The 27292-nt window shown below is 39.4% G+C and overlaps 1 protein-coding gene across 1 annotated transcript in view; it reads left to right on the top strand.

Moving 5' to 3' along the window:
* Positions 1 to 27292, top strand: part of LDLRAD4 (low density lipoprotein receptor class A domain containing 4) — a 312128-nt gene that overhangs the window by 42475 nt on the left and 242361 nt on the right. The window contains exon 6 of the mRNA XM_075022927.1: positions 20920 to 21050. The gene's annotated coding sequence lies outside the window, so the exon portion shown is untranslated. The remainder of the gene's footprint in view (positions 1 to 20919; positions 21051 to 27292) is intronic.

Genomic DNA, 27292 nt, shown 5'->3' with positions numbered 1-27292 from the left:
AGAATAACTATGGAAAAATAACTTTCTCTACCATATTGGATGACAGCAGTGGATGGCATTTTTTTTATAACTGACTTAAAAAAAGATGAAAAAGCATCCCCTTTGGTTGGAGTTGATCTACATGGTGCTGGTCATTGACTTCAGTGAGGCCAGGCTTCCATGTAGGTACTTAGGCTGCAGCTGATAAGATACATAGCTTCTAATTCTCTTCTTCCTATGCAGTTTGTCAACATTATGCTGCAGGTTCTTGCAGAAGAACTGTAGATTGCCAGTGGGGCTTGAAGACCTGCAGAATCCAGAAATCCCTGGATTTCTGTTGTTTAACAGAGGAAATGGCTAGGCTAATAGAATTATATCACTTTAAGCCATCAGGCTAAATATAGAGATATGCATTGTCTGAGATTTAGGCTGAGGAAGGAAAAAAAATAAACAGGTTCTGTAAAGTTAGCCAGTAACCTGTGTGATCACTCCCAGAAAGTAACAACAGCATATGCTGTCATATAAAAAGTGGAAATGGATCTGGAATGGCTGGTTAAAGCAGACTTCTGTCCATCTGTCACACAGGCTAATAAGTAACTTGTCTCTGTTCTCTTTAGTAAGGGTGGCCCTATCAAAATGTCAGTAAATATTGCTAGGAATATAGAGGACCCATGTGGTTTTGGATGGATCAGAGCCAGTGGCATGTCTCTATCTTCTGTAATTGTAACAGAGGAAAGGGAATGCTGATGTACGAACAGGAAGTTCTGCAATGCCTTTTGGGTACTGGCTTAAGATACAGTTTCATATTAAGGTCATGGCTTTTTGATGTAGATGCAGTGCAGAGAGGAGCTGACCGTCTCTGAGCTGCACTGCCTTGCTTGGATTGGAAAGTGCTTACTCACCTTGCAGCTCATGTTTGCAGCAGCCACTGCTGTGTAAAGGTGACTCTTTCAGATTTGTGCTGCTCAACTTTTTATCTTCTAATTGTACTCAGTCACGTGCTGGTCACTTCAAATTTATTTTTCCCAGTGCTAATAAAGTACACTAGTTTTTAAGTGTTAAAACTGCGTCTGCTAGAATGCAGCCTATGGTAATTTTTTAGCCCTCTGATATCTAATCTGTATTTCCAGTAGAAATTTTGTGTCCTGTGCATTCTATTTTTTACTCTACTGCATTCCAGTAGTTGGGTAGTCTTTTCGTTCAAAGTGTCTGAAGCACCAAGATTCTTGTTTACATGCTGCTTCCTGTGATGAGCTGTGTAAGGCAACATCTATGTGGTACAGACAGAGCCCCCGAAAGAATATGGGGTGCATCTGCCTCCCTGCTTATCTTACCTTGCTTCTCTTCCCCCTTCTGTGCTTAAGGTCTGTCGTCTTAGGGCCAGTTTGCAGTCTGTGCTGGCAACTCAATGAAACTGGGGTCAGTCTCTGAGATACTCTGCAGTGACCTGTCAATGACCGGGTAAGAATTAGGTTGATTCTGCTGTTGGTGAAACCTAAGTGAGGTGGTAACATCTGAAGAGAGAGAGCATGAAGCCGCTGTGTATGATAAAGGACTAGGGAGAAGTACTAAGTGGAAGGAGAATTAACAGAGCAGAGAAGGGAAGAGACTGACTGAGAGAATGTTGAAGGTCTGAGGTGGGAGAAACCAATGGATAAACTAAAAACAGAACACAGGAGCGGTGAATTATGACTGAAAAGGTGTAGATACTATTAAAAAACATCTAGAAAAGGTGGTAAGGAGTTCTGTTACGTTTTACTTGTTTTTAATTCTTCTCACTTTCCAAGTCAAGAAACTTGGTTATAAATGAATTTCACCTGTAGTTTACTTACATCCAGCCCAGGCCTGAAAACTCTCACCTTACTTCCAATGTCTTGCATGCTTTGGGGCAGACTCACAAATGCATCGAGGTATAGTGCTCTGGACTTTCAGTTGCTTGATTCTGGGATGGGTGTTGTACACCCGACTTAGTTCAACAGAGTGTTTTGTTCCCACTGCAATGAAAAGGGAGAATTAAACATGCAGATGGGATTCACAACAGTCAGTACTATGGCTGTGAAGCAGCAAATAAAAAAAAGAAACAGAACACCTGAAGAGGGGTGCTTTTGTTTTGTCCAACAGATCTTGGACGTTTGCGAAATGCAGTGCCGGCAGCAGGAGTCTGGGTGAGAAGGACCATGCTGGGGAAGTCTTCTCCAACGGTGGCTGTCCTCACAGGCTGTCCCTCCTTTCCTCTGTTTATGGCTCTTGTGTCAAGTAAACAGGAATGCTGGGGAGCCTGCTCTCGGGCTTGGCTTTACGTTGTTCATTAAGGTACTTTACTAAAAAGTAGGATTGGACTTTAGGACTTGAATTTTGCAGAACTTTAATTGCCCTTTGATTGAATGGTTCTGGTCATTAGCGCAGATTTAATGGATTAATGTTCTTTGAGGCTAAAAATGAATGGCCGTGGCAGGAGAACAGTCATCTTTCCCCTGTGTCACGCTGTAGACAGACTGCTACTTCTCTTGTCAGCCTCTGATGTAACTTAATTAATTGTAGAGGAATTACTCCCAATCTATAATTAAGTGAGAAGGAAATTGAACTGGACAATGTGAGAAGCTCCCTGTGTTGTTGCTTATCATTTTGAAGAGAAATGGAAGAGTTCACATTTCATTACTGCCAGTCTGTCACCTTGAGCATGAAATCCTCCTAACTAAGCACTGTTTCAGAAAAAAAGTTACTAGTTGTTCTGTGTAGGTTCAAGTTTGCTTTTTCTTTAGCTGGTTACTTAAGAACTGTTATAAACTTAGGAGGATACCAAAGGTTTTGGTTTTGAGGTTTTGTTTGTTGTTGGGTTTTTTTCCCTTTTTTTTCTTTTTAAGACATACTGTGCTAATATCCTGCAGTACCACCACATAAACCTGCAGTTAACCCCTGCAGGATCTTCGCTGGCAGGGAGGTCATACCAAAGGCCTGCTTACCGACATACCTTGTCTGCCTTCTGACTTTTGGATTTGCTTTGTCACATGGGGAGACCATGTTTGACGTTTGACTGGAGCTGTTCTGGGTAAGATTCTTATTTTCATCAGATTTTCATCAGAACTTTTGCTACTTATGTAAAGAGTTACATCACAAGAACTACAGGCGTGAGGACTTCCATACCAGTATAGTGAGGTGGTGGTTATATTAACTGTGGGAAATAACAACCGTTTCTGGTGTCCCTGGTTGGGTATGCAGCCTTTACAGGAGCAGTGCAGCTCTGAAAGTGGAAGCCTGCCATTCACATTTGAAGTTAAATATAAAGAAGTGGCTGGAAAGAAATTACAGAATATCTGTCATTCCTCAGGATTTGCATGGAGCTTGTTGTCATCAAGAGTATGCCAAAGGTAGTATTTCTCCAATTGCTCATTTTTCTTGGACACTCCCTGCATTAGTTTTACTGTTATTCTTGGACATCTGAATTAATTTTCCAAGTTCTTCTTTAAGTCTTGGTTTAGGAATCTTCTTTTTTGATAGCCAATTCTTTTTTACAGTATCAAGGTAAGTTTTAGTACTCCTTCTCCCCCACTTGAGCACTCTAATGAAAATAATTTGTCATCTGTGTGAGGAAAGAAAGTGTATTTGGTCAAAGATTAAATAAAAAGGTAACTTTGAGGATATAGTACGAGTTAGAGCTTGAAGAAAAATAAATACGATTGACCAAGTCTGTTGTGCGTATCCCAAAGTACATGCTTTGTTCTATGTGCATTTAGCCTCTTTTTTGTTCTTAATGTTTGGAATAATCAAGTTGCAGCCTTACTAATATTCCTTCTTAAGATATTAGCAATACCAGTTATTAAATATCTGGTGGTTTTAATTTTTAAGTTAGTTTCTCTTGAAATTCGCAGTTAGGTTACTTTACTGTGCCATGGCTTCTGAAATTCATCCATTCTTACTAGCTGCTCCTAATGTTTAAAAGAGCAGCACTTCCATTCTCAAATACACTCTCCAATATTGATACACATGGCTTCCTCTTTGCATTTTTTGACTTACAATAACTACTTGGTATGTTTTCTGAGTTAAAATACATGATTTAGTGAAAATGAGATTGTGAGTCTGTAATTGCATGGGTAAGAAATATTTCCAGAGTTAGGATGATGCTAAATAGTTCATTTGAAAATAGAAATACTTTTATTTTGCAGTTCAGTAACTCAGTTTTCATCTTAAAAGTAATCACGATTGCTGTATGGAAGAAAACAAATACCAATATTTGTGGTATTATTCTGCTTAAAAAAAAATCTAAACTTTTTAATAAAAATGAAGTCAAGCTGTAAACTGATACTTGGCTTCTAAATTTTGTTATTTAAAATATTTTTTTAGTGTGTTTTTTGATTTAACAATTTACCCTGGACTGAACACTGTTGAACCATTTGCCACACTGAAGTGATCTTTTTGCACAAGCTGGTAATAATTATACCTGATATAGACCTAGAGACAGTAAATAATCAACTGTATGTTACAACTCCCATCACTCAGTTTCTGGAACAACAGAAATATTTTGCTGAAAATTCCTTGAAATTGAGGCAAAAAGGTCAGCTGCAAAAGATGCATCCAGGCTGGATGGGGGAGCTAGCAGTGGGGACAGTTTGCATGGGGAGGATCAGTTTGAAACATGGTTCACGTACTCTGATTTCTGGTAAATGTGGGATCATTTATAACATCGTTGAGGTGAAAATATGAATCTTGTTAAAATATAATAGCAATCTTGTTGAGAGTGCAGTTATTTGGAAAACAGTGTATATCCTTAACCAAAACCTCTTCCTTTACTTTTGACTTGGGTAAAAACATTCCTGTCAGAGTGATGGAAAAATGGTATGTTAACAGTTCACTAAGTGCAAATTTTAAAATGGATTTTCTGACAATACAATATATTTTTGGTAGTGTTTATATGCTGTCACAGAACTCTGTTCCCATATTTTCTGTAGCTGTTATCAAATGTTTGAGATTGATATGCTTGGGAAGGTGGTGAGGGTGCAACAGAATAAAATAAACTTGTGATGAAGTGTCTGTGCTGGGTGGTTAGAATTTTGTTTAAGCTTAGTAGAATTTGGGAAGCGTGTGTCATGTCTAGCGATGTGAGAGAACAAACAAATTTCCAGTTATCCTCAAGGCAGATCCTCAGCTGATGTAAACTGTCACAAAGCAAATGATGTTAATAGAGATTTGATTATGTTTCTCTAGTGGAGAATCTGTCCTTCTGTCTGTCGTTTCCCAGAGATGCTGCTGTGGTGTCTGTTAGATTTAAGCCTTTTTTATTAAGGAATTCTTGGTGTTTAAAAACTGGTGAATGAGCTCCAGATGAGCCTATCCTTTCACTGAGGTAGTGATTCTCATTTTACTTTTACCCTTTCTACAGGAATGTAACTTTTCTTCCTGTTACTTTTGCATTGGCTCCATCAGCATCCTTTGAGGTCACACTTTGGCTGACTTAGTCCAGGATTGCCCCTCAAGTTCCATAAAAAGAGAGGACAACTACTGCTCAATCCCTTTTGGAGAAGGGCAATAAAGAAGAGAATCCTGATTTGGCAAATTTAGAACAAAGCATGCATTTTGCATGTTACAAAAACATTAGATGCTATGTGTAAATGAGGCACTGTTTTTTAAGGGTACCTATGTTGTAATTTATATTTTGGTTTATTTTTCAAATGTTTTTATGTCCAGAGTAATTTGAGACAGCTTCTACATGGTTAAAATAGTTCAGACTGTAAATAAGGCACCATAGATTAGCACTAGCTAAAGATTCAATTGTGGAAGTACATCTAGATGACCTTATTTTTGTCAAAGTTTTTGGACCGTAAATGGCTAATTTCGCATTCTACCCAGTGTAATTTATAGTTAGTTTATTCCTAAGAAACTACAAAATTCACAATTTGATACACATTCTTTTAAACGGTGTTAAGTGCAAGAGTTAAAAGGAGCAGAGAGAAGTATCATATTAGAGTAATTCTCAATAAACAATTGATTTGGAACAAAACCATCCTTAATGATAAGTGTCGTTTGAAGATGACCTGTGATTACAACCCGCAGTTTTGCTGTCGTTTAAGCTAGAGGGGACATGTGTTACTGCCTTGCTCAATTGATGAGCTTGGATGGATGATTGAATGATGAGACTGCAAGCCAGGTCTTTAGCTTGTCAACTCATGGCTAATTCACAATGACAGTGTGCGTGCAAGGCAAGTGTCTGTATTCTGTCATATTTAAGCTTCTGGTTACAGCCTTCTCTCTGCGTTAATGGTGTAGATGCTCCAGAACAGACTGAAGAAGAAAAAGATGGCCACGGACAGAAAGGAATGGGCAATTTTTATATATGTCAGTTGCTGGTTTTTCCCTGTTTCCTTCTTTTAATGTTTCCATATAGAAATTATATATTAAGGGAGTGTTATCCATTAACAAAAATATTTAACTGTCTGGGAAAACAGTCTGTGTTTTTATAAAATACATTTTCATTTCACTGCCTGCCTTTGCAGTTTCCAAAGCTTCTTGAATACGCTATCTTCCCTTTTGCTTGCAGTTTTCATGTTTCTTCCATTCTTGCCCCTTCTCTCTCACTTGGCTCTCCATTGCACAGATATTTTCATCACTGGGAATTGTGATGGTACCAGTAACAGTTAAAGTAACATAATGAGTCCTAACTACTGCAGAGCTAAATTGCAAGTAGTTGCATATACTAAAGCTGCTGAAATCTTTCTAGTAATTTATGTTCTAAAATGTTTCCTTATTTTATTGTAATGATTTTACCCCTGCTGCTTAGCAGAAGCCTAGTGACAGGGAAAGGGAAAGTGGCTGCGTGGACCTGTTTGTTAAATGAACATCAAAAAAATGCAAGTTGTTAAATGAACATCAGAAAAGGCAAACATGAAAATGCTGCAACAAGAGAAAATAGTTTCAAAGTGTTACTAGTGGGTTAAAACAATTCAGATGGAACTGCGATCTTCTAGAAGTCGGTATCATTTTACGATTGATGGTTTAGATTTTTATAAGATGCTGAAAAATTCAGATGCAGTTACCAGTGAATCACTTTTTCCTTCCCTGTTTAGGTGGTTTCACAAGTGAAGCTCTTCAAGATGAAGTCACTTCAGATACTCCAAATACATAAAACTACTTTTTTTCACCCACATGATTTGCTTCACTGTATTCCTAGTGATTGTCACACCCACATTGTCAGAGGTGACTGGTGTGTTGGTTCACTCGCTGTCTCTCAGCCAAATGGGGTTACCTTTCTCCAGGCAGTCAGTGGCAATAGGTGGTAGGTTTTTTCCTGTGGTAGGGTCTGCTGTGAGGTCTTTTAATGCCATCAAACAAGTCACAAATGTGGGCGAATACTTGAAAACAGGGTAAATCATGCGGCATTAAGTAGTTTTGAGTCCTAACAAGTCAAACAGATAACCACTTCTGCAGATGCTCTGTCGTTGTCTCAGAGGAGCGATCTATCCGTGAGCGCACGCGATGCGAAGTGCCCTGCTCAGCCAACCGAGGACTTGGACCCCTTGCAGTTTTAGTGCTGCTTTCGTTCATTAGACTGGTTCCACCGTCTTATTTTGCAAGATGTATTATGTAAATCATGTATGTTATTGGTTCTTTAGATTATTTATTTTTTCTCTAGCTGGATGAGTAAGTATTATGCAGAAGATTTGGGAGGTCACATAAGCTGCAGAACTTACAGATGTGGTGAAGTATTGTGACATAGTTGACCTAAGTTGTTACAGCATGCTGTGCTCTGTGCATGTGAAGCTGCCTTAATGCAGCTACAAATGGGAAGATTAGGCACATAATTGATGAATTTCTTTTGTTTTACTTTTTTAGTAGATTGTGTATTCTTTTTTCTCTATCTCAAAGAAGGGGCTAGCTCTGGACTGAACAGTAAATACATGTTCCTTTCTTGCTTGAAGGGTGGAAGTAGCAACATGTGACACATCACGGTCTCTATTATGTCATATGTTACATTCTATATGCATGTTTGGCCTTACCTGTATATTGACTGGCATAACCAAAACTATCATTTGGCACATAGGTTTTGGGAAGCATGAATATACTTCTGATGTTTTAAAGGGGTGCATGGAGTGAAATTAGGACTCATGCTGTCAAAATTGTAGAAATGTGGACAGTTAAAATGATTTCCATTCAGCTGGTTTCACTACAGATTAATAAAATGTACAAGTCATGAGATGGTGGTATGACTGCCTTATTGGAAAAGGTCTCGGGGAGCAGAGTAGCAGGAAGTGTAGAATATATGTGATGTAGTATGCCCAATAGATCTAATATATGGGTACCAAATGAATAATTAATACATTATATCAAGTATAATACAGTGTAATGGGAGTATTTTTTGATGTACTGAGTTACAGTTGTGTTAAAAATTTGCATAACAGGTACGCACGGGAAAAATGTAGAGTTATTGCAGACAGTTTGACAAGTATGTATGTATTTTCCACAATTTTCTTCAAAAACATCTGGTTAAGTTTTTTACTGTCTTAATTTTGGCATTTTATTTAGCAATATTTAGTTAGAACTGTACAATACCAATGTGAAATGATTCATTGTCAGTGTTTCTATCACAGAGTGCATTGCATAGCTCTTGAAGATGGTCTGATTTCTTTTAGGTAAAGTTTGTTGCTTTTAGCAGGTGTTCAGAGCACAAACTCCTATATACCTACAAAGAGGAATATTCAACGAGAAACTTCTTAAATCACAGGAGAATGTAATTCTCATTAGGGCTGGGCCCAAGCTGTAGGGTTGAGGCCTTTGTTTCCGAAATAATTTAGGACTTTGTGATGGGTTGACTCTGTCTGGAGGCCATTTGCCCACTCCTCAGCTGGACAGGGGAGAAAAAATACAACAAAAGGCTTGTGGGTCCTTCATGCTTACTTTAACAAAGATTAAATAATTGGCTGTTTGAAAATTAGCAGTGAGTCGATATCTTTGTTTTCTGTGCCCGTGTCAATCATAAGACAACACTGGAGTTAACTTGTTGCTTTATCACTATTCTGAGCATAATATACACAGTATACTTGAGAAATTTAGGAAGGTTGAGAATTTTATGTAAACTATCTAGTATATTGGTGTATTTGCGAAGTGGGAATATTTTCCACAATCTGCATTTCCACCAATGTGCATTCTGTTTATATTATCACTGGGCCAAAAAGAGGAATCTCAGAAACTCAGTATATTTAACATACTGTCCAGAAATGGCTATTAATTTCCATGATTTTCAGGTTTATAAACCACACTGCGTTTCTGCAGGCATTTATCAGCTGTTTGAAACAATTTGCTACAGAAATTTGCATTATTTCAGTACAACCCATGCTTCTTACCTAGTACAGCATCAGTTAGCACTGAAAAAAAAGATATTTCTTCCTCTGAACTTGTCTACTTTGTTTGATTTCTAGAAATTAATATCCACTTCCTTGGTACCTTGTTAGAAATAACAGGCGGGACTTCATGGTAATAAGCAGTTACACTCCCTTTTACTTGACAAATGAATACATTTTTTTCCCTGCTCTGTTCACTGAAGATTTCTTCTGCCTGTCAGGTTCAGATGTCATGCTGCAGTTGTGTTCAGGTGGGCCAGCAGGAGATAGTACGAGGATTTGCTCCCCATTTTCTTCGCACTGGCAGTGTAGGGCATTGATAAGACCTTGGTCAGAACCTGTTCAGTCAGGACAAGTTACTTGTATCCTGCAGGTCACTAATGCAGCCTACTCTTGTCCATCTGTCTGTCCCACCCTTATTCCATCATACGTCCTTGTAGGATTCATTTTCTAGATTAAGAAACAAAAGTGCTGTATCTTTTAAACCCTTAAATCCCTTTCCTGTTCTTGTTTCATGGATGGGTTTAGCACTATTTTCTACAGATGCAATGAAACTTCCTGTTGCAACCTCCTCCTGTCAGTCACTTGACAACTCACTTTCTCCTTTCAGAACAGGGACTCTGGATCTTCCCTATCAGAAACCCTGCCGTGGTTGCTGTAATCACAGACCCTCCAAATTCTTGTTAACTCAAGTGCATCACAGTTTTAACCTGTGTGTATATATTTTAAACTGTGTGTATATATTTGATTTACAGTAATTTTTTCTGTAACTCAAGGGGCTCCAAAGGCTAGTTGAAGCAGCTTTCCAAACAAAGTCAGCAACAAATGTTGACTGGACAGTCCTGGTAGATAAAGTAATCGGTCCGTCTTCAGTTTGAGAAGTCCCACACAAGCTCTACCAGTATGCCCTGACTCCTGATACTGAAGGCAAATGGTATTTCCTGCTTGATCTCACAGTTAAACCTGCTAAAGAACGTGAGATCTGATAGTGAGGTTGTGTTGTGAGGACTGCTTGTGGCACATATTTGCCAAGATTTGCAACTGTTTATGACATTTATGTGAAGCATTTAATGAGTTAATGTTTTTAGTTGAAAGCGTTTTTAAATTGTGTAGATATATTGTAGATGAGAGCTCTGATGAATGAAATGTACTACCAGTTCGCTCTGCAAATCGTTTTCTAAAATCCTAAATTCTAAAATGTGTCTTAATGGTGAGCCAAGAAGGAAGGTCCTTTTGGTTGCCTGGAACAGCTTCTCCCGTTCTTCTGCACCTGGACTCTTCTCAGCATCTGCTTCCTCACTGTCATTTCATTTTTAGCCCCATTGTTTGAGGAGGGTTTCTTTTTTCCCAAGTCGTGCTAGAATTGCTCTGTGGCGTGCCCTCTTCTGTTCCTCCATAGCTTCCTACGTGCTCTCCGTACACTCCTCTCATTCCTCTGCTGGGGTATTCTGGTGGCAGCTCCCACTCGTCACAGCTGCTGCCATTTTCCCTATGTACTGCATAAAAAGCTGGGAAATACCAGTTTCAGGACTACCTATGGAGCTCACATATTTTGGTTTCTTACATATGATGAATGAGGTTTGAATTCAAGATTGGAGATGGGGGCCTCTTCTGCCTGAGGTGGAAGATCAAGAGTTGTGGCAAACAGAAGAGTGCATCCTGCGTGGGCTGGCCCCTGGGAGCGGCTCTGATGCTCAGCTGACTGCCCTGGAGTCTGTGGTGGGCTCCTGGATGTCCGTGTCCTTTTATTCTGCTTCAGGTAATGGACCTGGTCAATAGTGATGGTAATACACTGGCCAGTTGTGCAAACACATCTGGCCCTTGTGTCCTGAGAAAGCCATTGTAGGTGCATGGATGCTGTGGTTGTACAGCGTCTGCATTGTGGTCTGGTATCTGAAGTGCTCCAATCCAATAGCTGTTCTGGCATGTGTAAAGCACAGGACGGATAGTTCTGCTTCCCAGGGAGGCAGATGTGCAAGTTCTGGCTTATGTGGAAGTACCAGTCCTAGCGATGAGTGGAGAGGGCAGAGATCTTGGAGCCCTAGGTGCAACTCACGGTTCCTCTCAAAGAGGAAATTTACTTTGTGGAAGAAGGTTTCTCTTCCACGGTTTGAGCTTTTGCCTAGCATATGGGTAGGTAGGAAGAGTTTGCCAAATGTGTGATAGTTACATAAAACATGCAACCTCTGACAGATATGAAAAAGGTTATAATAAATGATTCCTTTGCATTCCCTCTCTGAAAAAGCTGAACAAAATGATAATACAAAGTCCATCAGATTTTCTTTCTGTTTATGAAGTCCTTTATGTTAGTGCAGAAGCTCTGGCTGTGAGCATGGGCTAACAACAGCTGGATCTATTTGAGAGCTTTCTGCTAGGCAAGTATTATGCTATTTTGAATTACGGTGTTCATTTTGTTTTTATTTGCTATTGCTATTAATACTTGTGTATATGTGGGAGATTATTTCCCATATCTCATCTCCATTTCCAGTTCTGCATCTGCTATAACCCAGACATACTAGAGGCTGCTTGAAGTTCTCAGATTTTTTTTTTTTTTTTTTGTCTCCTTTCTCCCTTTTCTGTCTTTCCCATTTTTAAAGCTCTACTGGTTTTCCAAAGGATAAAGTGAAGTTAAAAAAAGATGTAGAGTTGTATTTAGGAGCTGGGGATTATTTTGCTTTACTGGAAATATGTAACCAAGTTGGTGGTTTGGAAATATTTTCATGAGAACTGCTTGAGCTAGAAGTTACTGAGACAAAATTCCATAAAAGTAACTGTGAACTCCAGTTTATAACAAGGTCATTGTTGGCAGCCTTCAGTTTAAAAACTTTCCGTAGTTGCAAGAAAAGAATAATTATGGATCAAAGTGATCTGGATTTTTTTTGGCAATTAAAAAGTCAACATTTGGATTTGAACCCTACTGTGACTAGCTCATTTCCATTCAATTTTTACTCTGTATCCTCAGTAAGAATGACACTGAGGAAGAGAGGATGGAAAGAGACACTTTTTTCTATTTAAAATTGGTTCCGCAGGATGGAAATTTGGCAACAGACATGGAAACTAAGCAACTCTGTTTACAGAGCTCTCTGCCTCTCCGTATAATGAAACCAATGAGAAAGCTTGAATAAAGAGAGATTTTAATGATGAAGCCATACTTTTTAAAAAATTTTCTTTATGCTGCTTTCTTAGTCTTTTTAGCTTGTTGATACACTAGTTATTTGGTGTGAGACGTAAAGTAAATTGAGGGTGCCAGTACTCATCTTGTGTCCTGTGCTCTTCAGAGCTTCTGGCCACCGTTCACACGCACGAGCCAGACACAAAGAGTCTGGAAGGGGTGATACCAAAGAAGCTGAGGGTGTTATAGATACTGCTAGGAGAAATGTTGGGAGGGAACTTTTACGAGAGGAGTCATTGCAGGTTTCAGACATAAATTTAAGGGTTGGGCTGTGGCTACTGTTAACGCAGGAACACACGGGAGTAAGAGGAATCTGTTTCCCATCTCTAACTCCTACAAAGCATTGTCAGATCTTTTCAGAATTCAGGTGGGTGTACCTGTGCCCTCCATGGTGTGCTAGTGGGAAACAGCTAGGGTGGGAAGCTGGAAGGACACAGTTCCCTGCACCATTAACTTAATGATCAGGAAAAAAGGATCCGATAGGGAGATAGAAATGAGTCTATTAATCTGGTAAAGAATAGTAGAAATTTGCCTAAGATCAAGGAGAAAACTTAGGAGAAGCTGTAACTTGCTGACTCAGAAAATTTCCTGGTGCTATGCAGTTGCCGGCAGTCCCAGACATCTGGCAAACAGCAGGAAAATATTTTAAATTTTTTAAATACTTGCTTACAAAAAGTAAGTTCCTCAGATTAAAAATTGTTAGAAAAACGAATAGAGTCTTGTCTTCACTGAAGAGTTACAGGAGGAGAAATTGTTGTTGTTGTGCGTGTGCTGCTTCTTAATCATATATGGAGCCATATATAAAGGGGAGAGGTGGGTGGTACCTTAAATTCCCTGGCTGTTTGGCTTCAAAATAAGCAAATGCTTATGGATCTTTTTAAAAAAAACCACCAAACAACAAACAAGCAACAAAGGGGCAGAAAATTACATTCCTTTGTTCCCTAACATTTTGTCTGCAAAGATGCACAGTTCATCTATTGCAAGGATAATACCTACTTCACAATGCAATATTTACAAATATGTTACCTGAATGAATACAAGCTCTGTGGGAACAGTCAAATTTTCTTTCACGAAGGGAAGTGCCACCTTTCAAACTTTGGGAAGCCCCTTGAAAGGGTGAATATGCAAGTGAATAAAAAAGATCTGGGTGGCATTAAGAGGTCTTTGACGATGTTCTTTACCAGGAGGAAGCCGAGCAGCTGTGCATGAAGGAGGGTCACATCATGGACTAATGTGTGGGTAAAAGGTGGGAAGAGTAAGGTGGGAATAAGTGGTCCCTTCTGACAGTCACCAGTGTAGTTGGACAGGTTGGTGTATTCAACATATAAAAAGTACACTGGAAAAGGGGCTCGTTGATGAAGTGATGAAGTTTGCTGATGATACTAAGATGCTCATGGTAGTAAGGTTGAAGTGAACCATGAAGAACTGGAAGAGTGCCTGATGTGAGTGTGTGACAGAGTAGTAGAAGGAAAGGTAAAATTCAGTGCAGATAAATGTGAAGTGATCTACATGGGGAAAAATAACCGTGATTACACTAAAAAATGACGCGCTTTGAGCTGACAGTTACCATGGGTGAGTCAGTTACCAGGTTATGATAAACAGCAATGTAAAACAGGAACTCACTACTCTACACTGATCAGAAAAGCAAATCAAATGCTAGGAAATACTAATAAAGGAATAGAGAATTACACAGACAGCATCGTTGTTGCTTCTGTGTAAGTTCACAGCTCACCGGCATCTTGTATAGCATGTGCAGTTCAGGTTCCCTCAGCTCAGAAACAATACAGTAGGATGGGAAAAAGTTGGAGAAAGCAGCATTCCTAAGAGATATGGAAAGGCTTATGTACAAAGAAAACTGGGACTCTTTATCCTGGAAAAAAGAGACATTGGAGGATATTCTTGAGGTCTGCAATGTTGTGAGTGATGGGAAGGGGGTGCACAGGTTTAATTGTTCACTGTATCTTCCAACATGAGTCTTAGGAAGCATCAAGTAAAGTAAGAGTATAAGCAAACAGGAGAGAAGTGGGTCTTCTTAAAACACTGTGCCAAAGAATATTGTGTTTGCTGAAAGTTTACATGGGTCCACTTTCTGACACTACTTGGTCAAAAAAAAAAAAAAAAATCTGTAATTGTACGTATGATGTAATGGATAGGTATGCTTTGAAACATTAGTGTTTTCTATGGTCTTTTGCAGTTTTGTGTAGCCTTGTTTTTCCCGCAGTAGGTAACTATCACAAGCCTATAATGAAAAGTGAGATAAGCTCATTTAGCTGAATTAAGTGGCCTCCCTATATGTATAAAATTATTGGGATCCTTTTTTAATGTGTGAGGAAGTCTTTTTGGTTTTCCTTATTTAGTCTCCCAGCTTCCTCAATTACTTAAGAGGATATAGTACCTGTATTTGGATTTAAAAAAGCAGTCTTAGATTTAGTTTCTAGTAAATGTCTCCACCATTCCCTTTGTCCCTAGAAGATAACTCTCAGCTTGTTTGAGATCTTTGGTTGTGCACGTAGGAGAAGTACTTTAAGTTATAGCGGTGTGGGTTTATTGGCAGCCCTGGATTTTCACTAAGGCATTATGCCTCTTCAGGCACACATGATGTTGTTAAAGAAGGTGAAATTGTGCTTTAGCCCTAAAACATGGCACGTTCCTTCTCAGTGCATTGCCAGCTTCTTCTGAAGTGGTCCTTCTTTAACCACTGTTACTGAAATACCGGGTCCCAGGTTTGGTGCAAAAAAGCAGTTGTTCGTGCAGAGAAAGCTAGGAGCTCTCTGCCCCGGTATCCTCATCTTAGCAACAGGGCATGGTTTTCTTGAATATGCCTTTCCCAGTTTTGGAGGTGATGCCGTATGTTGCTGAAATGACAGGTCTCCCATTGAAAGCAGAGGAATAACGACAACACCGAAAGCTTTTAGCTGCAACTCCCCGCACCTCGCCGGGCTGGGTGAGCTCATTTCCCTTCTTCCCAAGGTCACTCACCTCAGTAGTATCATGTGTTATGTTCGTGTTTGAAGTGCATTTACTTGCCTGCGTTTTGCGCGTGTTCTGTGTGTTTTATGCCTTTTCCCCGCTCCATTCCCAGCGCCTGCATTGTATTCTGCACCTTCGCTCAAGATGTTAACAGTCATCCTTGGCAGCCTCGTCAGGGACCCATGGGCTGGCCTCTGTTGCTCGGGCTGTCACATCCTTGCTCCTTGTGCTATATGTAGTCTGGGGATTTCCGTTTCCCGGACCAGCTGGAGAGCTTGAGTGTGCACGCATGAGGCTCCCTTGCTCGCTGAACCCTGAGGAGGGATGTGGCGGTTTACCTAGTGACTCTGCCTGGGGCGATTCCTCGCAGCACTAGGAGACCTTCATTCATTTCTATTCTGATGGGCACTTTCTCTTTTAGGAAGCTTCTCTCTCTTATAGCATTATTTGTCTGTGAAAAGGGCCAATACCCTTCTTGATTATGCAGTATCTGGTATGATACTTTCGTGTGATGGACTTGTGTGTAATGTTTTGCTTCTGAAATGAGAGACAAATATGGGGATGGTCTTGAACACGGTTGCAGAGAAAGCACAGATACCAAAGTTTAATGGGAGCCCTGGTTTCCTGATGGTAACTTGTTGTGCTAACAGCAGATTCATTTGTTTCCTAATTAATCAGAAAGAGTGTTCTTTTTATTTCAGCCATCTGGTGGAGAGCATGTTGTTTAGCTTCTTGCTACTGCAAATTGGAGCTACACAGGAAAAAGGATGTTTCAACTTCTGTTTTTGGCTTGTTTTTCTAGGTTGAGTCAGTACAGAGCACGTTAAAACATACAGTAATCAGTTGCAAAGTTCATCTCCCAAGGACTGCAAAAATTTAACTTCAAGTTGTCTTCCCTGAAAAGACAAGATGATGATATTGATGGTTTAATTGCTTATTATTACTTGTTTTATTCCATGAAATCAATTGTCAAGACAAAAGCGAAATTTCCTTAGTGAACTGAAGAACTATTCTAGGATACTGAATTTGTTACCGCTTTGTAGAGAACATTCAATGTCGCTTTCACATTTCTTCTTTGGATTAATGTCAAAAACATATTGCCTGTCACACAATTTGTCGTTGAGTGTGCCATTAGCTTGCTAACTCCTCACAAGGATCTTAAAACATTGCATTTTTTTTCTCCAGAAGTCCCTTTAGCGCAGCCTTTCTTTGGAAGCTATATTGTTCTTGTGGAACATTTTCCAAGGAGCAGTCTGTCCCTATGCGATGTTTACTGTATTTTTTGCCTTGCAGCCAGCAGATTTTAGTACAAACTTGCCTGGGGGTGGCCTTGTCCTATTTTCCTCTTAGATGGTTCTGGCATTTACAGAGCTTGGGAGATCGTGCTTCTGAATTTTCCAGTCTGAAGAGCTCGAGCCAAAACAGCAGGGGAGACAGCAAACCTGTACGTTGTTTGGCTTATGGCAGCTGGGCCTGTTTTTCCTTTGACCTAAAGCAATGGCAGATTTTCTTGGGTTTTGTGTGGAGGAGGGGGGAAGTGAAGAAGATGAAAGATATGTGAGGAAAACTGCTTTATCTCTGTGCTTGGAAAAAGCAAACCTTTCATTTGCCCCACCCCAATCCCTCTTTTTGAACCCCTAACAAAGGTAACTCACTAAACTCCAAGCTATTTTGACATTGCATGTAGAAATTTTCTTTGTTTGAGTTAGTTTATGAATACTGATTATTGATGAGAAGAGAGATAGTGCTTTGTTTTAATATTGCATTAACTTCTTGAGCAACAAACTCTTCTTCTGTTGTAGTACCATAGTACTTGCAGAATGGGCTTTATATTAGAGGACTGCTTCCTTTGCAGTGTTTAGTGACATTTGATAGCTTCCCACCAACCTGTATTTTATCCCTTACCTATTGGTCAGTGAAAGAAACTCTTGCCAACTAGGGCCCAGAGCCTCTGCTGGGGAATGAACTTTGATGAATGAATGTGGGAAAATAGGAAATGCCCCGCAGATGGGTGGCTTGGAGAACATAACAACTCTTCGAGTTTGGCCTTGTGCTCGGAGAGCCTTTGTTGTCTGTAAACAGTCTCCGCAGTCATCCCCTCTAAATGAGGTTTCCTGTGGAAATTAATTTCACTGTTGCTGCCTTTTATGTGTCCTAGTCTTACGTTTATCAGCAGATGTTTCAGTTAAGTTTTACATTTATGTAACAGAAATATTTATTTGTGCCACAGAGTGAATTTATTCCTAGAAGAATGGGTTTGCATGTGATTGTTGGAATCCTGAGCTCATGAATTCCAGGAGGATAGGAGAGTTTCCTAAAAAGTTTGTGAGAACAACCGTGAGTGTTGAGGCTTAGTACATGTTTGAAGTGGAACACAAATTAACACTGCCTATGTGTGCCAAGCATTTCCAAGGGACTCATAGTGATTAAACCAAACTAAACCCCATCATTTCTCTAAAGATTGATAGGGTTTCTGCTTGTATGTCTACAACAGTGTGGGACAAGCTGGTGACGGATCCTGAGCCTCCTCAGCTGAACACAAAGGGAAGGAAAAAAATTAATCTTTCTCCATGTTTTAATGTTTTCTCCCTTTATATTGTTTACTTTGTAGTTTTTCCTTACAGATACATGGGGATCTTCACGATGACTTGCAGGAGAAACTATTGTTTCTGCTGTAGTTCTGGCAAGAGAGTATAGTGCAGAAGCTACGCAGCTGCTCCTTCTGTGAGGAAGCTGTTTACCAGCTTCATAGCACACATGCTCATCCAGAATAAGAATCTTCTTAATTGGCAGCTTTGATAAATTTCCCACCCCTCCTCTTGTTCCCATTTGCAGCCCTCTGAGTCAGTCAGTGATACACCCAAATCATGTTTCATCCTAAACGGAAGATTACTTGGGTCTGTACGTGGATGCAAGAAGCAAGGGGAACGTTAGAGCAGACACACGTTAGTCTGGAGTTTTCCTGTTGGGATAAGAAGGGTCAGCAGAGAGCTGGTGCTGTAGAACCAGCAGCTCCAGCCTCTCTTGGCTGAGCAGTGGGAATGCCTCGGGCTGTCGGAGTGGGCCAGTAAGGAGCTGAGCCTTTCAAAAAATACGCTGGCTTCAGAATCATTAGGTGTGTTATGTAGGCAAGTAGTCCAGTTTTGCCTAGCTGTTCTATATTTCTTTTCCTCTCCTCTTTCCATGCTGCAAGTCAGTGTTGCAATATGGGGCTTTCATTACTTCATAGATTGCTTTGTTACCTGTCGCCTGACTGAAATGCCCTCACCTTTGCAAGCTTTGCTCTTTGTGCATAGGGAGACTGTTTAAAGTAGATACTTTAAAAAAAAAAAAAAAAAAAAAAAGGTAGTCCATTCTAAGGCGATAATTTATTTCATTTTCCTTTAATAATCACGTCTTTATTCTTCGTCTAACATGAACTTTTTCTGCTTTTTGTTGCCCTTTGTTCTATAAATCCAAATGGGCCGTAGTGAATTCTTGTTTCACATCTTCCCCTTTTTTCAATGATTGTCCAAACTCTGAAGAAAAAAAACACAGACAAAGGACCCTAAAATTCTGTGAATGTTCTCTCTTGGACATTAGTACTGCTCCTCACCTCACTTTTGTCACTAAATGTAATAATTCCTATAATTTGTCTTCTGATATTTAATACTTTTACTGTGGCCCTTAGGAATAGATTTCCTTCCCATGTCAAACTTACTCAGGGAGGCTGTAATCACGACTTACTAATTTCTCTCTTCTTTTAGTGTTCTTAAGAATGTCTTCCTTAACATTAAGTAGCAGATCTGGTAGATTCTTTGCTGGTATTAATTGCTTTGTAACCAAGTGCCCTTGAAAGTCAGTTATATAAATGAGCAGCCTTGAGCTGGCCATAAGAGCGATGCTGGCTTGAGTTTTAATTTAATAATTGAGTAATTGGAACATAAAATGGTTCTTTGAATCTAAAATAGGATAGAGTCATATTCTTTACTAGACAAATTCTAATTGCATGAACTATGATATATCAGCAGTTTAACATTTAGTGTAGGTGGTCAGTTTGCATGCAGGTGAGCATTTTAGATACCGTTATTATTAGGAAGAAGCCTTGCATTCAGTTGCCTTATGTATTTTTAGTTGAGTATTTTGAAAGAAATTACTGAAACATTGTGGCTTTAAAATACCAGGTAGAGCCTTTCTTGAAATATATTCTTTACATCTGTTTTTTTCCTTTCTTAACTTAGTTATCCTAAAAGTCATAATTCTTCTGTAAAAGTTTGTTGTATTTTTCCTGAAAGTGCATCATACTTGAATCTCTTGGTTTACTAAAAAGCACATGAGTTCTGGACAATGGAGGGCAGGTACATCATCCAAATAATTGTTTTGTCTGTTTGGGTAAAGGTTACTTATTTTTACATACAATATATGCAAAAATCGGTGGATGCAAAGTTATTTGCAAATACAGGCTTGGCAGACCTCCTCTGGAATTCGGAAAGGGTTTTCCAGCTCGACTTAGTCATTTTTTCCCAAATGTCTTGGCATAACTGATCACTCAGGAGTGACATATGGTAGAAACATGCTCTAAGGGACAAGTCTCCCGGATGGCGCACAGCACCACACAAGATAGACAGATGGTGGCTTATTCAACCTTGGAAAAAGTTTAATCCTACATATTGGCACGGTGGCCTGGGTACTAAGAGAGAGGCACACACATGCCTGTGAAATCTGATGCGAAGCTTTTGTGAATTTGCTTGCTATTACTGAAAGAACTAGAAAGATTGAGCTGATATTACACAGCATGAGTATCTACAAAATTACGTGTTCAACATGCTATCCAGAAAAAGTGATGTTCTCCAGAAAATTGGAAATCCCAGAGTTAGCAGAGCACTGCTGAACTTTTCACAGCTGTTTCTAGACTAAGACATGTTTATTCGACAAAGCTGTTGAGTATGTAACTTACCCACTAATAGCTGTTGATTAATTGAGGTGTCTAATAGCAGAAAAGGTATTTCATGTTTTTCATGGTTTTACTTATGTTTCAGGGGTTGATATTGGTTTTGTGAAGGGTTTTAGCACTTCACAGCACAGAAACCGTAACCTTTCTTTCTCTTAGGTAAGTTCAAACAGAAAGTTACAAATTCCCTGATGCTAAATTTAAATTTATAGCAGAAAATGTAAACTGTAAGTTACAGGTTTTTTAAAAAGAAGCAGAACATCATCAGGCCTTTCACTTTAGTATTTTTGTGTTTAAGACAGTAAAGAGGGAGACAGAATATCTGACATGGAAAACTGCCTCCTTGGTGTGGCTTGTTGAGATACCTAGGGAAGAACAAAATCTGCTTTGAATTCTTTCTGGAAACGCAGTAGCGATTGATTGATTGATCTTCTGGAGTCAGTGCTGTGTTCTGTAAGGGTTTTGAAAATAGTGGCCCACTGAGAACACAAAGGATTGCCTGTCAAACTTCTTTCCCCCCCACTTTCTTTTTCTTGTAGATCACGCTCAATATTCACAACCAGAAGGAAAAGGAAGAATCTCATGACTCTCTGGACTTCAAGGATATCATTATGTTGTGTTGGATGAGTTTAAACTAGACAAGACTTCTTTCTGAAACACTTCCAGAAAGGTAAATCTAATTCAAACAAACTAATCTTTTGCCACTAGAGGAATACTTTGGTCAAATTAATCTTGTGCCAGTAACGTTTCAGCCATACTGTACCACAACATAATTTTTGATACATGTTTTATAGCAATATATATAAGTATGTGGTGGTGTGTGTGTGTATACATATATATACATAGCTATAGCTAAACCTTACTAGTAATTTCTAGATGTCGGAAGGTTTTGATTTGTTAGCCCTGGTATTTTTTGTGGAAATGTATTGGTTTCAAGGAATTCTCATAGTTGCAAGAGGTGGGGAAGGAAGAGGGAGAGAAGTGTAAGATGCCCAGAGCAGCCAGCATATTAGTAATTCTTTGCCTGGATGCGGAAGACCCAGTTAATGTTTCTGTTCTACCTAATGAGAAAAATTACTTGAAAATGAGATCCTAGCCACTGAACTATAAAGTCAAATGGCTCATTCAGCATTGACTGACACGTATTTTTAAAATATGGTGCGGTATGAGACACACAGAGCGAGCTGCAAAGAGAGAGACTAATTCAATAACCTGTTGTTGAGGATATGCATTGAAGAAGTAAGAGATGTCAAATCCTTGCTTTCAGCTGAGGGTGCTCTTGTGTAATATAAAGATATACTTACTTTTGGGCTAGTAAAAATAAACATTCACTCTTTCTGAGAATGTGAGTACCTTTCAGGTACTTATTTTCTTGTCACCCTTTTCTTTCTTTTGCTGTGCCCCATTGTGAGAAATGGTGACCGTATCATAGCCAAACCTGAAGGCCTACAGTAATTACTGCAGAACTAGTGCACTCTTTCTGATTTCTTTTTTTTCAGCTACTACAACTAATTATTATAGGACTTGGTGAATAAAAATTTTAATAATTAGATTTTCTGTACAGGTGCACAGTCAGCGAAATATGAGAGCCATCAGGTGTACTCTCTGCTAGGTACTAGGACCCTACAAGAGTTTCTTACACACACAGTGAGTGTTTTGGTGGCCCATCCAGCCCCGTGACAGAGTCCTGCCTTGCTGTCACAAAGCATGCCTGTGGGCCTTCCAAACATCATTTATTTGTGAGAAAGAGAGCTACAATCTGGTGAGATGATTAAAATTCTGCAGATCCACAGCTGGCACCTTTTTGACCCAGATCTGAAGCTCAGACTCGGAAATACTTCAGTCCCTTGAAATTTTAAGTCATGCTTCATAGAATTGCTGTTTTTATAATTTATAGGCTGAGCGTGATCATATCATTGTTGAATCGCTGAACGTCAATGTGTGTGAATCAGCCATCTGCTGTCAGGGCTAAGTCTTGTGTCTCCCTGGCAAGTGACGGCAGAGGTCATTAAACCATGATGGTGCTCTGTCAAATGGGAATGATTCAAAGTAATAACATGGCTGTGTCCAAAAAAAGCCACTTTTCTTCAGCCTACTGGTAGTAATGACATTTGGAGGACTGAAATGGAGAAAGAGGAGTTGTAATAGAGGAATGGAGACTGTGTGAAGACAGAGATGTGAAAGGTTTGGGTGTTTGAGAGGAACAAAGGCTGGCTTTTGTAGCAGGGTTTTTGAGTTAATTATGGAATCAAATGAGGAATGGAGAAACTGTCTACACAGGAGAGAAGCAGCCTTCAGGATTTGGAAGAGAATCTGCATATAATAGGGATTTTTTTGAGAGGGCTCTGATACCTAGGTCACTGACCTGAGAGTGGTAAGGAAATGGAGATATAAAGTGCACGTAGTCTTATTTTGTTTAGACTTGCATACCTTGTACACTTCCCAAGTGGAGAATGATTGGGTATTTTGGAACTTGTACAAAGCTTGTGCATGTTTTGCTTCAACTACCGAATGTCCTGGAAACCCAGCATACCTGCAAGGTTAGATCCTTGTGTTAAACTTGCTGTGAAATTTGGGCAGTATGTGGGTTAGCATTAACGATGGCATCCTGTGCCATCTTGCTCTGCCAGGTCCTGTTTCTTTGGAGGTATGGTAATCAATACAAAAAAAATCTAATGCAGAAACTAAGAAAAAATTTGACAGGACGTAACTGATCCAAACCAAAGGAGACCAAAGATGGTTAAGAAGGGACAGACACAACTTTATCTGCAGTGGTGGGAATTCTACCATACTAGTTCATGCAAATTGCTGCCAGGCTGTTGAGAGAGCCTCTGAAGTGAAGGTTGAGCTGAAACTTTAAAAATCAGGACTAAGCCATCTGGCTGCACACCTCATGGAATACCTTTAATCTTTATTTGTTGCAGCTGATTCCAAAATGTACTCTCAAGAGGTGTAGCCAAACAGGAGGAAAGAACGATTTAAAAATGCTCATTTGTTCAGTATCCACTGGTAGGAAAATGTGAAGTTGTAATTGTCTTCTATACTTCCCCCCCGCCGCTGGGACATTTTTTTGAGGTATTAATTCCTAATTTAGTACTTAATCTCCCTTCTTTCTCCCCCTCCTCCCCCCAGAAAACCCCAGGCCCCACTGGTTTAAAAATACCATGTAGAGTTGATGTAAGTAGGTGTAGGTTGTGATGTGCACAGGAGGTGATGTACCTCTCTTAAAATCTTAAATGCAGGTAAAGCCGAAAATGGCTGCGATCACTTTTATGCTTTCTGTCTATCCCCCTTTGTTCTCCCTCCCTCCCCCTTCCGCTTGTGCTCCCTTGCTCTCTCTTTAGTATAACACAGTTGAACAGCAGTGAAGTGTAAAATGTGCTTTTGCCAAGGTCAGTTTCTTGTGATTACTCGCCTGTGGCAACTTATGCCAGTTGCAACAGACTGAGTCTCAGCAGTCCACAAAGTCACACTGGTGCTTATGCAGAGGACACCCAGTGTAGGTTACCGTAGCTGTAGTCTGGAATAGCTTGCAAGGCTGCTGAATTTTAGCAGCTTTATTTAACTCTTCCGACCTAGCTTGCGCTTGCTTCAGTGGTTTGGAGTCTGTTCCATGAAGCGCTAGGTTGTCCTGTTCTCTGGAGACCCTGGAGGAGGATTTTGCATAGATGAAATACTTGTTGTTAGAGGTTGTTTCTTTTCTTATAGTGGATTGCTCAAATTTCAGGAGTTACTTGTAAATGAAGAGAAGATAAAATAAGGCATCAAATGCATGTATCTTCTAAATATTATATATATATTTTTTGTGATTGGCTTGCTTTTGGAGAAAGTCATATCAAATACTGCTGTATTGACATTGACAGAAAAGAAATTGTATATCAACCTAGTAAGAAGTATTATGGAAAAATTTAAGAAGTAGTTTTTCAAAGCAAGAACTTAGAAGATAGTGACACAGCAGTCTTTGTACCACCTTTAAAAATGTTGTATACACTCATAAGCATCAAATAATTTTTTGTTTAGAACTAATAATGATTTTGACTGCTGTGACTGGGGAATGAATGTGAGATTCAAGAACATCTGTTTTAGGAGATAAGATTTGTTGGGTCCATTTTGTTGTGCACACTGGATTGGGTACCACCATGTGGTACCCAGTGGAAGCAGGAGGGACCTCCACTTTCATTCTCCTTTCTCACATATAAGCAAACACCCCTTTATGAAAAAAGTTATAATCAGAACAGAAGAGCATGGACTTCCTGTGTTACATTGCTTATTTCTACTATCATCAGCAATATACATGATTATGGAAATACATTTGTAAGAAGCATTTAGCTCTTGAGCTTTGTGACAGTGACTTTGAGGTTACCTGTCCGTCACTACTGACTAGCAGAGAGGCAGTAAGAAATCTGGATGATCGGCTGAAGGGCTAGAGCTGAACTTTGGTGACCTTTGAAATTCAGTTAAGTGCAACATTTCATTGCTTAAAATTGATTATGCATTTGATTAATTTCAAAACTTTGTTGCTGTATTAAGCACAGTGCTCTCGTGTTTGGTTTGGAATGATTCCTCAGCCCAAGTAAAATAATGCATCAGCAATTGAGTCTTCATCCTGTAAAGACCCTTGCACAAAGCGCGCAAGAATATTCCCATTGCGCTCAGTGGAACTCCCCATAAAATAAGGTGAGGAGTCAGAAGTCAAGTCATTTGAAGCACTTCATGAAGGGTTCATCCTGTATTTTCTGTTTAATCTTGCTTCCAGGCTTACAAGAAGTATTTTTATTGAGGAATATGTTAGTTGTTGCTTTTTTTGCCTATATGGAAGACAATGAAATTAATCTTTTGTTGCAAGCATGTTTTGGACATTTGCTTGTATGGTTTTCGTAGCCTATATGATTCTATTGCTATTCCAGCTCCTATTCCTTTGCTTTTAATAATGTGTATTGTCCCAACACTTACAGAAGAATATGCTATGAGAGCTGTGTTCAGACTTTGTGAAGATTGGTCTGTCTACTCACCTTTAAGTTAGAAATTCATGGTGGAAATGAGCAGTGTTTTGTGTGTCTGTGCTGTGGTATATAGGCCTGTAGCACTTGCAGTGATGCATGTTGTCTTCTGATCGTTAGAGAGACAGTGGCCATGAGTGTTACCTGTAGGAAGAAACAACTTCACTAGTGGAAGCTGGTCTTCAGTCAGCTGAGAAATGAACAACTGGGTCTTCTTCAGTGCAGTAATATAGAAGAGTTGCATTGTCCATGCTCACCAGAATTTGTCCCATTAATTTCCTTTACTTTTAAGAACTTGAGGAAAGGAAAGAACTGTTCAGGCACCAAAGTTGGTTTTGGAACGTTCTTAATAACATTCCTGCAGTGGGCTGCTGCTGCATGTTCTGAGGATTTCCTCATCAGTAAGTTCAGCATGAGCAAGCAGTTGACAGTTGAGATCGAAGAAGTCTGCACAAAACCCTGAACTCATTCAAATCTCTGTGCAGAGCTCCTAACCAATTTTTTAAAATTCAGTAGAACTTCACTGTTTCTAAAGTTCTCACCTCCTGGATTCTGGGTGATAGCAGAAATACTTTGCTGCACACAATAAAGGTAGATGTTGTGTTTTTTTTTCTCGACAAGTGAGAATCCAGAGCCCTTGGAAGTCTTGCAGGATTTGCAGCCTAATTTTTTAACTCATGGGTGGAGATATGAAAGCTTGTTAAGGGATTTATCTGTGCACTTCTAAGTAGTTTTAAAGGGAGCTCTCCAAGTCAGTGTACTACTCAGCTTTGAAGCATTTACTGTGCTAATTCAGATGTGCTGGAAATGAGCATTTTAACATATGGATAAAATCCTACTTTTGTAATGCACCTGCAGTTTGTGAGCACCACAGGAGGTTTCCCTTTTTGAAGACAACCACTGCACTCTCATTGTAGAAGTAGAGGAGTACCTAGCATTCAATGTTCTCATTGCTGTATTAATTTTATTAGAAACAGACTGGGGAAATGAGCAGTAAATTTGTGTTGTGCAGCAAAACATCTCTCTTATATTTCTTTTTTTTTCTTTTTTTTTTTTTTCTTAAACTCTTTATATTTATCCTGCTTTTCCTCATAAGCATTCAGTTCTTATTCAGACATAGGGGAGTATCTGAGGATTAGGAGCCAGGTTAAAGAGAAGTCAATAAATTTAGACAGAGTAAACATTCTCAAGTTCTGTATAAAAAAATGTTCATTCCAAATAAAGGCCTGTGTTAATCTGAGGGAACAGTAACTCTGTAACAGTTAGCACCCCTACATCCTTGGAAGATGAAGGGGAGACCAGCTGATAAATTATGTTTTTTTGTGTTTCCCCTTTTAATGGCAAATTTATCTTTAAGCTTCTAACAGCTTTTAATAAATGCTAATTTTACATTTCAGTTATGATGAGACAGCATCATCCTGATAGTTTCCTTCTTAGCACGTGGGCAAAATTCAGTGATCTGAAAGTAGAATTAGGAGGCAGGGTTTCTTACAGTTTGTTACTTACGGCTTTGACACCTGAATCACTGCATGGACTAAGACAAGTCTATAACATGACTTCAGCTTCCCCATGGGAGATGCTGGCTAATAATTTCCTGCCTCATGGGTGTATATGAAGATTAACTTCATGGAACCAGTGAAGTATTTATTAATAAATGATCATTATTGATATGTCACTTACTTGTTCATAGCAGTGACATTGGTAATACATTGCTCCTGAGGGGAATGTAAATGAGCACATAAAACAAAAGACACTCATTCAAGTAATTTTTGCCACCCTTTGCCAAAGCATGTGTGTTCAGTAGTGTCCACGTTAGTGCTTACTGTTTTGATGATTTTAAAACATTAAAGAAGAAATGCCACCGAATACTAAGGGAGAACCCAAGGTCATGCTCACTTTTTCTGTCTTAAGA

This window comes from Buteo buteo, chromosome 3 (assembly GCF_964188355.1).
Source record: "Buteo buteo chromosome 3, bButBut1.hap1.1, whole genome shotgun sequence".
Classification (NCBI taxonomy): domain Eukaryota; kingdom Metazoa; phylum Chordata; class Aves; order Accipitriformes; family Accipitridae; genus Buteo; species Buteo buteo.
Note: the sequence above shows the minus strand (reverse complement) of the source record. Positions and strands in the feature narration are given on the sequence as shown.